This window comes from Salvelinus sp. IW2-2015, linkage group LG4p (assembly GCF_002910315.2).
Source record: "Salvelinus sp. IW2-2015 linkage group LG4p, ASM291031v2, whole genome shotgun sequence".
Taxonomy (NCBI): Eukaryota; Metazoa; Chordata; class Actinopteri; order Salmoniformes; family Salmonidae; genus Salvelinus; species Salvelinus sp. IW2-2015.
The window spans coordinates 17,762,905-17,776,249 of NC_036841.1; positions in this window are offsets into that span (position 1 = coordinate 17,762,905).

Genomic DNA, 13,345 nt, shown 5'->3' on the forward strand with positions numbered 1-13,345 from the left:
CTGAAACCTTGTAACCAAATCTCCTGGTGTTTGTGCTTCAAAACGCTCAGTGGCTGTCGAGCCCTGTCAGTCACCACAGCATCCGCGTTTGGCAACCTCTTCAGTACCTGCGAACTGAGACGAGGATATCTTTCTGTGATATTGCAAAGTGTTACACCAGTGGGAGTCATCGGGTCAGTTGCTGGACTGACGCCATTAGTGTCCTTGTGACATTAGTGTCCTTCCCCCACAAAGCGGAAGATGTATCATCGGAAGCAGAGTACACTTTGCACGCCGATGCTTTTACTGCTTTGGCGGCTGCAGTGCTTGCGGAAGTGTCCGGAGAACAAGAGAAGTTCATCACAGCAACAGTATTGCACGACTCCAAGGAGGAGGGAGGATGCTCATTCACAGAGACTGCTGGCTCGAAATCATGGTCAATCAGGTTTGCTGATGGAATGTATTGAGATCTCGTAATAACTCCTTGGATCGGATTCTGCACCAAGAGATTTCTAAACGTCTTTTTCCCAAGGGATGCTTCAACACATACCCCTCGTGGATGACTGTGTTGCAGCTAGCATTGGGGGAAGACAATGTGGTTAGTGGAGAAGGCACTGTGGCCTGTGACCATACATGGTTGGTTTACCAATCCATCAGTGGGAGTAACCGATCCATCAAGTCTGCTCCAAGTAGCAGGGGTTCAGATTCGAGGCTGGTAACATACACAGGGTGAACGAGCAATACGTCCTGGAAGTGTAGTTTCAGCATGACTCTCAATGTGAGGGGCGAGGTAGTCTGAGTGAAACCTCGAAGTGTAGTGTCGCATCGTTCCACTTTTAACCAACGTTTAGTTAGCTTCAAAGCCCTTTTGAGATCATCGAACGTTTGAGAGATGAGCGATATTGTCGCGCCCGAATCAATTAGTGCATGACAAGTTAAGCAGTCCTCCAGGACTGTTTCCAGGTATGGCCATTCAGATTCGCGTTTAGTGGACATATTTCCCACAAAGTGGAGTGGTCGTTCGCAATGGCCAAGATGGCGTAGCAGTCGGACGTGTGTTTGTCTTGTCTTGTCCCGTGTAAATAGTCCTCGTATTTTTCGTATACATTTCGTATATATTTTAATTTCACTTTCCATCTAGGAACTGAATATACATTCCTACATTCCGCCTCACCCAATGTGGTACGGACCTGCTATTTTTTATACTTTAGAACCGTAACCCCAATCAGAAGCTAGCCAGATAACTAGCTACTAGCTAGTAGTCAGTTAGCCACTGCTGCGGTCTTCACCCTTAACTCGGGCACAGCCAGCTTCAGCTCGGGCCAATACCTGCCAGTCTGCAAGCGCGATATCAACCCAGAGCATATAGGACTGCTTTTTCTCTACCACATCACCGGATTCCTGACGCAAGCTCTGGACAATTACACCGTTATCATCACAGCTAGCTAGCTGCAACCGGTGGCTACTACTGGCTAACACCTCTGTCCCGAAGCAAGCACCAGTTAGCCTTGAGCTAGCCTCGAGCTAGGCCCATCTGCCGGCTAGCCGAAGAGGTCTACCAGCGAATTCTTGGGCTACAATACCTCTTTTGCCAATTGGACTGGACCTTTTTTTGCCGACACAGAGCCCTGCCATCCATCACAACTGGTCTAAATCAGCTACAACGCTAATTCAGCCATTTTTTTGCCGCTGCTAGTAGCTTTTACCTTCTGCACAGACACAGCCCTGTTATTAGCCTGGATATTACTCACCAATTTACCAGCATCGGACTGTCTCTCGACAACTACGCCGGATTCCTGCCGTAATCCCTGAGCCACTACTTCTGATCCTCACAGCTAGCTTGCAGCTAGCGCCACTGCCACGAAGCTAGCACCAGTTAGCAAACACAATACAATTCAAACCTCTCTTTGCCACCGCCATCCGGCTTGGATTCTCTGTCGACACGACACGTCTGAGCAGACCCCCTCCGTCTGAGCAGACCACCCCCCGGGCTACTAACTTTAAACGCCGCGTGCTAGCTTAGTGGAGGCTCCCTGCTCCATCTACGGCTGCCCCCTGGACACTATGATCTCTTGGCTACATAGCTGATGCCTGCTTGACTGTCCATTAATTACGGTACTCCATTCTGTTTATTTGTTTTATCTGTCGGCTCTGTGCTTTAACTCAGATCTGTGTGTAGTTAATCCGACCCTCTCTGCCTAGTCGTCGCCATTTTTACCTGTGTGTGCTGTGTCAGACTAGCACCTGTTTTGCTGCTGTTATCTACCTGTTGTTTTAGCTAGCTCTCCCAATCAAGACCTGCAATCACTTTATGCCTTATGTATGCTCTTCTCAAATATCAATATGCCTTGCATACTGTTGTTCAGGCTAGTTATCATTATCATTGTTTTGGTTTGCAATGGACCCCGTAGTTCCACTCTCCGTACCTCTGATACCTCCTTTGTCCCACCCCCACACATGCGGTGACCTCACCCATTGAGACCAGCATGTCCAGAGATACAACCTCTCTTATCATCACCAGTGCCTGGGCTTGTCTCGCTGTACCCGCGCCCACACATACCCCTGTCTGCACATTATGCCCAGAATCTATTCTACGCCCATAAATCTGCTCCTTTTATTCTTTGTCCCCAACGCTCTAGGCGACCCAGTTTTGATAGCCTTTAGCCGCACCCTCATCTACTACTCTCTGTTCCTCGGGTGATGGAGGTAAACCCAGGCCCTGCATGTCCCCAGTCACCCTCATTTGTTGACTGTGATCGAAAAAGCCTTGGCCTCATGCATGTCAACATCAGAAGCCTCCTCCCTAAGTTTGCCTTACTCACCGCTTTAGCACACTCTGCAACCCTGATTCCTTGCCGTGTCCGAATCCTGGCTTAGGAAGGCCACCAAAAATTCTGGGATTTTATATACCCAACTATAACATTTCCGTCAAGATAGAACTGCCAAAGGGGGAGGAGTTGCAATCTACTGCAGAGATAGCCTGCAAAGTTCTGTCATACTTTCCAGGTCTATGCCCAAACAGTTCGAACTTCTAATTTTAAAAATTAATCTCTCCAGAAATAAGTCTCTCATGTTGCCGCCTGCTACCGACCCCCCTCAGCTCCCAGCTGTGCCCTGGACACCATCTGTGAATTGATCGTCTCCCATCTAGCTTCAGAGTTTGTTCTGTTAGGTGACCTAAACTGGGATATGCTTAACACCCGCGCAGTCCTACAATCCAAGCTTGATGCCTATCTCACACAAATCATCAAGGAACCCACCAGGTACAACCTAAATCCGTAAACATGGGCACCCTAATAGACATATCCTGACCAACCTGCCCTCCAATACCCTACCTGCTTGTTTTCAATCAAGATCTCAGCGATCACTGCCTCATTGCCTGTATCCGCACGGGTCCGCGGTCAAACGACCACCCCTCATAACTGTCAAACGCTCCCTAAAACACTTCTGCGAGCAGGCCTTTCTAATCGACTCTGGCCCGGGTACCCTGGAAGGATATTGACCTCATCCCGTCAGTTGAGGATGCCTGGTCATTCTTTAAAAGTTACTTCCTCACCATATTAGACAAGCATGCTCCGTTCAAAAATGCAGAACAAGAACAGATATAGCCCTTGGTTCACTCCAGACCTGACTGCCTCGACCAGCACAAAACATCCTGGTGCGCCTGCAATAGCATCGAAGAGCCCCGCGATATGCAACTGTTCAGGGAAGTCAGGAACCAATACACGCAGTCAGTCAGGAAAGCAAAGGCAGCTTTTTCAAGCAGAAAATTTGCATCCTGTAGCTCTAACTCCAAAAAGTTCTGGGATACTGAAGAGAGAACAAGAGCACCTCCTCCAGCTGCCCACTGCACTGAGGCTAGGTAACACGGTCACCACCGATAAATCCGTGATAATCGAAGACTTCAACAAGCATTTCAATGGTGCGCCATGCCTTCCTCCTGGCGACTCCAACCTGGCCAACAGCCCGCCCCCCCGCTGCTACTCGCCCAAACCTCCCCAGCTTCTCCTTTACCCAAATCCAGATAGCAGATGTTCTGAAAGAGCTGGAAAACCTGGACCCATACAAATCAGCTGGGCTTGACAATCTGGACCCCTATTTCTGAAACTGTCCGCCCGCCATTGTCGCACCCCCTATTACCAGCCTGTTCAACCTCTCCTTCGTATCATCTGAGATCCCCAAGGATTGGAAAGCTGCCGCGGTCATCCCCTCTTCAAAGGGGAGACACCCTGGACCCAAACGTTTACAGACCTATATCCATCCTGCCCTGTCTATCTAAGGTCTTCGAAAGCCAAGTCAACAAACAGATCACTGACCATCTCGAATCCCACCGTACTTCTTCCGCTGTGCAATCGCGTTTCGGAGCCGGTCATGGGTGCACCTCAGCCACGCTCAAGGTACTAAACGATATCATACCGCCATCGATAAAAGACATTACTGTGCAGCCGTCTTCATCGACCTGGCCAAGGCTTTCGACTCTGTCAATCACCATATTCTTATGGCAGACTCAGTAGCCTCGGTTTTTGTAATGACTGCCTTGCCTGGTTCACCAACTACTTTGCAGACAGAGTTCAGTGTGTAAATCGGAGGGCATGTTGTCCGGTCCTCTGGCAGTCTCTATGGGGGTACCACAGGTTTCAATTCTCGGCGCGACTTTTTCTGTATACATCAATGATGTTGCTCTTGCTGCGGGCGATTCCTGATCCACCTCTACGCAGACGACACCATTCTATATACTTCCGGCCCTTCTTGGACACTGTGCTATCTAACCTCCAAACGAGCTTCAATGCCATACAACATCCTTCCGTGGCCTCAACTGCTCTTAAACGCTAGTAAAACCAAATGCATGCTTTTCAACCATTCGCTGCCTGCACCCGCACGCCCGACTAGCATCACCACCTCTGGACGGTTCCGACCTAGAATATGTGGACATCTATAAGTACCTAGGTGTCTGGCTAGACTGCAAACTCTCCTTCCAGACTCATATCAAACATCTCCAATCCAAAATCAAATCAAGAATCGGCTTTCTATTCCGCAACAAAGCCTCCTTCACTCACGCCGCCAAACTTACCCTAGTAAACTGACTATCCTACCGATCCTCGACTTCGGCGATGTCATCTACAAAATAGCTTCCAATACTCTACTCAGCAAACTGGATGCAGTTTATCACAGTGCCATTCGTTTTGTTACTAAAGCACCTTATACGACCCACCACTGCGCCTGTATGCCCTAGTCGGCTGGCCCTCGCTACATGTTCGTCGTCAGACCCACTGGCTCCAGGTCATCTACAAGGCTATGCTAGGTAAAGTGCCGCCTTATCTCAGTTCACTGGTCACGATGGCTACACCCACCGCAGCACGCGCTCCAGCAGGTGTATCTCACTGATCATCCCTAAAGCCAAAACCTCATTTGGACGCCTTTCCTTCCAGTTCTCTGCTGCCTGCGACTGGAACGAATTGCAAAATCTTCTGAAGTTGGAGACTTTTATCTCCCTCAACAACTTAAAAAATCTGCTATCCGAGCAGCTAACCGATCGCTGTAGCTGTACATAGTCCATCTGTAAACTACCCACCCAATTTACCTACCTCACCCCCATACTGCTTTTATTTATTTACTTTTCTGCTTTTTTGCACAACCAGTATCTCTTCTTGCACATGATCATCTGATGATTTATCACTCCAGTGTTAATCTGCTAAATTGTAATAATTCGATTTATTGCCTACCTCATGCCTTTGGCACACATTGTATATAGATTTCTTTTTTTTTTCTCCATGTTATTGACTTGTTTATTGTTTACTCCATGTGTAACTCTGTGTTGTCTGTTCCACTCTTATGCTTTATCTTGGCCAGGTCGCAGTTGCAAATGAGAACTTGTTCTCAACTAGCCTACCTGGTTAAATAAAGGTGAAATAAAAAAAATAAAAAAAAATGACGTGATGCGCCATTTCTATTCAAGGTGAAAGCAGATCGACTTTTTGGATATTGAGTGGGCTTGGCTTTAACAAAGCTTTTGACCTTTTCTTCGCAACTTTTGTATCAGAGTCTATAGACAAAGTCTGTGGGCTTGTTTTTTGATCAAGCGGGCCCTGGATAGGGTCTTGAGTGAGAGCGGGAGAAATTAGATTTTTAATGTCCTTGTAAGGGTGTTAGCTTCTTGACGCACGGATCCCTTTAGCTGGATCATTTTCGTAAACAACCGCTGAATTGCAGAGCGCCAAATAAAATAAAAATACAACAAATATTTATAATCATGAAATCACAAGTGAAATATACCAAAACTCAGCTTAGCTTGTTAATCCACTTATCGTGTCAGATTTAGAAAATATGCTTTACAGCGAAAGCAATCCAAGCGTTTGTGAGTTTATCAATCACTAGACAAAACAGTAAGAACAGCTAGCCGCAAATTAGCTTGGTCACGAAAGTCAGAAAAGCAATAAAATTAATCGCTTACCTTTGATGATCTTCGGATGTTTGTCTTCACGAGACTCCCAGTTACACAATAAATGTTACTTTTGTTCGATAAAGATTATTTTAAACCAAAAACCTCCATTTGGTTTGCGCGTTATGTTCAGAAAACCACAGACTCGTGCTGGTCCTGAAGGGCAGAACTAATCAAATCTCGCTAATTTTTCAAAATAAAAGCTTGAAACTATGTCTACAGCCTGGTCACAGCCTGAGGAAGCCATTGGAAAAGGAATCTGGTTGATACCGCTTTAAATGGAGGATGGGCAGGCAATGAAACAGGGATTTTTCCAAATAAAAGGCACTTCTCGGTTGGATTTCCTCAGGTTTTCGCCTGCAAAATCAGTTCTGTTATACTTAGACAATAATTTGACAGTTTTGGAAACTTTAGAGTGTTCTCTATCCTAATCTGTCAATTATATGCATATTCTAGCATCTGGGCCTGAGAAATAGTCCGTTTACCTTGGGAACGTTATTTTTCCAAACATAAAAATAGTGCCCCCTAGCTGAAAAAGGTTAATTCCTGCAGACCTGGTATCCGGCAATTCCCCATCTAGTCCTATTGACTTATCTTTTACCCTTTTCTCAAAATGTTCTCGCTTTAGTTCTTCATGTAGTGGAACTTCTAGAGAACACTGGTCTACATTTTGATCGTCCTTTAACCCTTTGTTACCCTTGTGCTCTGACACTTTGTGTGGGTTGGGTGCAAGAACGTAGAGAACAGGTCGATTGTAGTGGTAGTCGTTTCGATGGCGACGTACTTTACAGTTATTTCGACCGAGGTGGTTATTGGTTTCGTGGTAGAAACCGTTGTTGTGCGTCATCTCTCAATGCTCCGATACCTGATAATGCATCCTCTAACTGGAGTGAGTGCTCCTGGTCAAACTTCAAGCCGAGTGGTCAGGGCTCTTAGCGTAGCGAGATTTTGATGCTTCAATAGCTGTGCTTGCAAGCTCCCTGAGTTATAAGATAGGCAAGCCAACGTGGGCTGTAGGGCTCAAGAAGGTAATGAAGGTGGGATACATGTTCGACAGAAACATTTGTTTGAATGGTAAAAGCTCTATCATTCCTGTTTTAGTGAGTTGGCCAAAGTAAGCTGAACGAAGCCTATGATCTGAGCATGTTTGACATTGTTAGCCAGTGAGCTATCGTGTTTGCGGGTCACAGAACCACTGAATTCTAATTTCAAAGCTGTGGCAAGTTTAGCGTAGTCGTTTAGCACGTGGTGCTGTTGTAGACGAATGAACCTCATGTCTATTCGACATTCGCTTCAACAGGTAAAACCTTTCAGAACCCGTAGCATTCAGGTAGCCGTCCTCTATGTCAGCTAGGAACGTCTCAGTATCGTTTTGCTGACCTGGAACGGGGTCTAAAGTGGGGAAATATTTGACGAGTTTGTCAAGGATTAATCATACCTGGATAGGCTATCGGAATTAAGCTTGAATTAAACTGAGAAGTTGGTTCATCTAGGTTAATATGGGAACGTTTAAAATGCCTCATTTACTTGGAAGAACTTGAAAAGGTATGTTCGGCAATTTAACCAATTAAATTGAATGAGACGATGATATCCAATCAATTGAGATTGTCTGGATTATCATAAGTGTAAACAGTAGTTTAAATGTTAGGGTACATTTATCACCAGGTTCACATGTCCCTAAGGCCGAAGCCACATGGGATTCCCGCTGGATCCAAGACTTCAATACTGGGTAGTCCTGAATGAGCTTTGCAATTGCAAATTTGACAGATTGAATCAATGTTAATGATACATCAAACCTGTATAGGTTATTTGGGAATTAAACTTTAATTAATCTGAGAGCCTTGTTGCTCTAGGTTAACCTCTCTGGGATATGGCCAACATCCAGTGAAAATGCAGAGCGCCAAATTCAAATAAATTACTATCAAAATTAAACTTTCATGATATCACACATGCAAATTAGCACACCAAATGATTATGTTAGGTCAGTACATAGTCACAGAAAAACACAGCCATTTTTCCAGCCAAAGAGAGGAGTCACAAAAAGCAGAAATAGAGATAGAATTAATCACTAACCTTTGATGATCTTCATCAGATGACACTCATAGGACTTCATGTTACACAATACATGTATGTTTTGTTCGATAAAGTTCATATACAAAAATCTGTTTACATTGGCGCGTTACGTTCAGTAATGTTTTGCTTCCAAAACATCCGGTGATTTTGCAGAGCCACATCAATTTACAGAAATAGTCATCATAAATGTTGATGAAAATACAAGTGTTATGCGTGGAACTTTAGATCCACTTCTTCTTAATGCAACCGCTGTGTTAGATTTAAAGAAAGCTTTACCGAAAAAGCACACCATGCAATAATCTGAGTACAGCGCTCAGACAACAAAACGAGCCATATAGATATCCGCCATGTTGTGTAGTCAACAGAAGCCAGAAATAGCATTATAAATATTCACTTACCTTTGATGATCTTCATCAGAATGCACTCTAAGGAATCCCAGTTCCACAATAAATGTTTGATTTGTTCGATAAAGTCCATAATTTGTCAGGTCCAGGCCAAAGTTCAGACGAAAATTCATATTACAGTTTGTAGAAACATGTCAAACTAAGTATAGAATCAATCTTTAGGATGTTTTTATCATAAATATTCAATAATGTTCCAACCGGAGAATTCCTTTGTCTGTAGAATTGCAATGGAACGCAAGCTACCTCTCGCGTGACCAGCTCATGCCACTCTGGCAAACCTCTAACTCATTCAGCTCCCATTCCCCCCTCCTTCACAGTAGAAGCATCAAACAAGGTTCTAAAGACTGTTGACATCTAGTGGAAGCCGCAGGAAGTGCAATATGATCCCATAGACACTGTATATTCGATAGGCAATGACTTGAAAAACTACAAACCTCAGATTTCCCACTTCCTGGTTGGATTCTTTCTAGGGTTTTTGCCTGCCATATGAGTTATGTTATACTCACAGACATCATTCAAACAGTTTTAGAAACTTCAGAGTGTTTTCTATCCAATAATAATATGCATATATTAGCAACTGTGCTTGAGTAGCAGGCAGTTTACTCTGGGCACCTTATTCATCCAAGCTACTCAATACTGCCCCCCAGTCCCAAAGAAGTTAACACCTGCCTGCTTAACCCAGAGAAGCCAGCCGCACCAATGTGTTGGAGGAAACACCGTTCAACTGACGACTGCAGGCGCTCGGCCCACCACAAGGAGTCGCTAGAGTGCGATGAGCCAAGTAGAGCCAAACCATCCCCTAACCCGGACAATGCTGGGCCAATTGTACGCTGCCCTATGGGACCCCGTTAACGGCCAGTTGTGATACAGCCCGGGATCGAACCCGGGTCTGTAGTGAGGCCTCTAGCACTGCGATGAAGTGCCTTACACGGCTGTGCCACTCGGGAGGCCCCTTTTAAATAGCCTGTGTGTTTATGCAACTTTCAAAATTATTCCACCAATTATTAGAGTGGATGTCAGTGACAGAAACCACAAAAGTGTCTTTTGAACACTCAAATATCTGGGCACAGCCATGCTTCAGAGTAGGTGAATAGAGCGAATACCATACTCATGGGAAATAAGATCCCGGACAAGCCCCCATTTTGTTACGTTCCCCAGAAAGAAAACCAAAAATGTCTCTCAAACAGAATGGGGAACTAATAAAGAGTCACTGACAATGACCAAAATGAAACAGGTGGGGTTCTAGGAGATGTTCTTTAAGACACTCATGGGGGTGTCCACTGAACGTTGACTAGCAACAAGAAATGGGGCCTAAAGGTCACCACCATGAACACCCACTACATTTGCCCAAGAAGAGGTAAACAAAATAAAACCCATACCAAACTTAAAAGAAAGGAAGCAAACCAAAAAGGTGAAGCAAAACAAAAACATGGAAGATCAGATAAAGGATAAAATAAAAAAATTAATATAAAATATGGCAAGCCAACTAAAGGTGTTAACCCTTCACATCTCTCAAGCCAACTCGAGCACTGGGACAGACGCTCTTAAACATAGGAGGAAACGCCTTCTGACAAACGAGATGACAAACCAGCACAGGTGTAAAACATACTAACGAGGTGACACCAATCGGTGCGGCCAATGTGCTAACATCCAACCTCGAAATATAAATGGAAAAACCAAAGCCTGTAATAGGGGGTATGGTATTTATGCCTCTAACTTTCTCACTCATCATTATTAACGATTCATTCAGGATGATCCGTAATCATGGTAGCATCCAAATTAATCTAGAAGTGTTTAGAAACATTCTATTCTTATTACAATAAAAGTGACTCCAAAATGACATAATACATTATTTACCATTCAAATTGTTTTGTGCCCAATAGAAATTAAACAACCAAAACAAACAGCAAATGCATCCAATAAATGTGTAGAGTCACAAGCTTGATCTAGTCATTTATTATTATGGGATCAAATACTTAACCTTTTACTACACATACTGTAAGTGAATTGTTCCCATTACTTTTGGTCCCCTAAAATGGGGGGACTATGTACAAAAAGTGCTGCAATTTCTAAACGTTTCACCCGATATGGATGAAAATACCCTCAAACTAAAGTTGACAGTCTGCACTTTAAACTCTGTCATTGTATCATTTCAAATTCAAAGTGCAAAAAACATGTTTTGTCACCGTTCCAATAGTTTGAGCTCACTGGATTTAGCATACCCCACCCTACCATGACACATCTATATCTTCACCACTGAAAAAAATACTGTTGAGTTTGATATCATTTGAACGTTTACAAACAGTTGTATACTTTCTTAAATTTCAAAGATAAAATGTAATTTATTAACCTTTGACATCAATTATCTAAAAGCGTAAACAAATTATTTTCATGGTCAAAATTAGTGCACTACATAGGGTGCCATTTGGGAAGCAAATCCCTGGACATGAAACCCAATACATGTATAGTATTACAGAGAATCATTGACTTGAGCAATGTCAGTTCTGAGGATAGCCGGTGAGCTTAAGGACCTATGCATTCCGTGTTTTCTCCCACAATCAGGCTAAGACTTACTTTTTAATGTTTTTATCAACTGTTTCTCCTGTGAGGTAGAAATGTAATTCAGACATGCTAAAGTTCTACTGATAAACACAACATTATTGTTTGTTTTGTGGGTTAGTTGAGACCCATATTCCCTGGCTGCTAGAGACGTTTCGTCCAGACCTAGTACTGTACGATGCTGGAGTCGACCCTCACTGGGATGACAAGCTGGGGAGGCTGCGGCTGACTGAGCAGGGTGAGTTGGATCAGTGTTTCCCAATCCTGGGGACCCAAACGGTTGCACGTTTTAGTTTTTTCCCTAATGTAAAGGACGTCACGGTCAAGCTGCTTGCTTAGAGAGTACCGACTTCCACATGGCCGGCTCATACCGAGACTAGAACTCAGGACCTCTGCCTCGCAAACACACGGACTGCCCTCCTGAAGCATTCCAACCCATTGCAAAAGGCCTTCTTCAATGGTGCCAGGGTCAACAGTTCAGACTGAGTGAGTTTCACAGTTTCCCCATCTGCTACATTCACACCCCAAACTCACTCCACAGCAACCCCAGCAGTCGAGTGGAGTGTAGATCCGAGTCTAGCGGCACCATTGTAAAGGATGTCACGCTGCTTGCTTAGCAACCTGTCTAGCCCCGGGGTTCCCCCACATTCCACTGAAAAGGCAGCGCGGGAAATTCAAAAATATTTTTTTGAAATATTTAACTTTCACACATTAACAAGTCCAATACAGCAAATGAAAGATAAACATCTTGTGAATCCAGCCAACATGTCTGATTTTTTAAATGTTTTACAGCGAAAACACCACGTATATTTATGTTAGCTCACCACCAAATACAAAAAAGCACAGACATTTCTTTCACAGCACAGGTAGCTTTCACAAAACCCCCAAATAGAGATAGAATTAATCACTAACCTTTGAAATTCTTCATCAGATGAGTCATATAACATCATGTTACACAATACATTTATGTTTTGTTCGATAATGTGCATATATATATATAAAAAAAATCTCAGTTTACATTGGCGCGTTACGTGCAGTAATGTTTTGATTCCAAAACATCTGGTGATTTTGCAGAAATATTCATAATAAACATTGATAAAAGATGCAAGTGTTATTCACATAATTAAAGATAAACTTATCCTCTATGCAACCGGTGTCAGATTTCAAAATAAACTTTACGGAAAAAGATTAATCTGAGAACGGCGTTTAGAGCACAATCCAGCCAAAGAAATAGTCGCCATTTTGGCATCAACAAAAGCAACAAAAACACTATAAATATGCACTTACCTTCAAATAACTTCATCAGAAGGCACTCCCAGGATTCCCAGATCGACAATAAATGACTGAAAAGTTCCATAAAGCCCATCATTTTAGCCACTTGTTAGTATGTTCAGCCCAGGAATCCATTTTCATGACGCACGAACAATCCCTCCAGACAAAAACTCAAAAAGTTCCGTTACAGGTCGTAGAAACAGGTCAAATGATGTTTGCAATCCATATTTAGTATGTGTTTTACATTAATCATCAATAAGGATCCAACCGGAGAATTTCATTGTCTGAAGAAAGAGCATTGGAACGAGAGCACTCTCTCTCCCTCGCAAAACCAGACTGAGATTTCTGACGACCACTCACTAAAACAGCTCCTATGAGCCCCTCCTTTATAGTAGAATCATGACTAAAATCTAAAGACGGTGACATCTAGTGGAAGCCCTAGGCAGTGTTTGTTCAGTCATATCTAGAAGGGGTGTCATTTGACACTCTTTTGAAAACCGAGTTCTCATTTCCTGTTTTGACCTCTTCTCAGGTTTTTGTCTGCCAAATGAGTTATGTTATACTTACAAAAATAATTCAAACAGTTTTAGAAACTTCAGAGTGTTTCCTATACAATAGT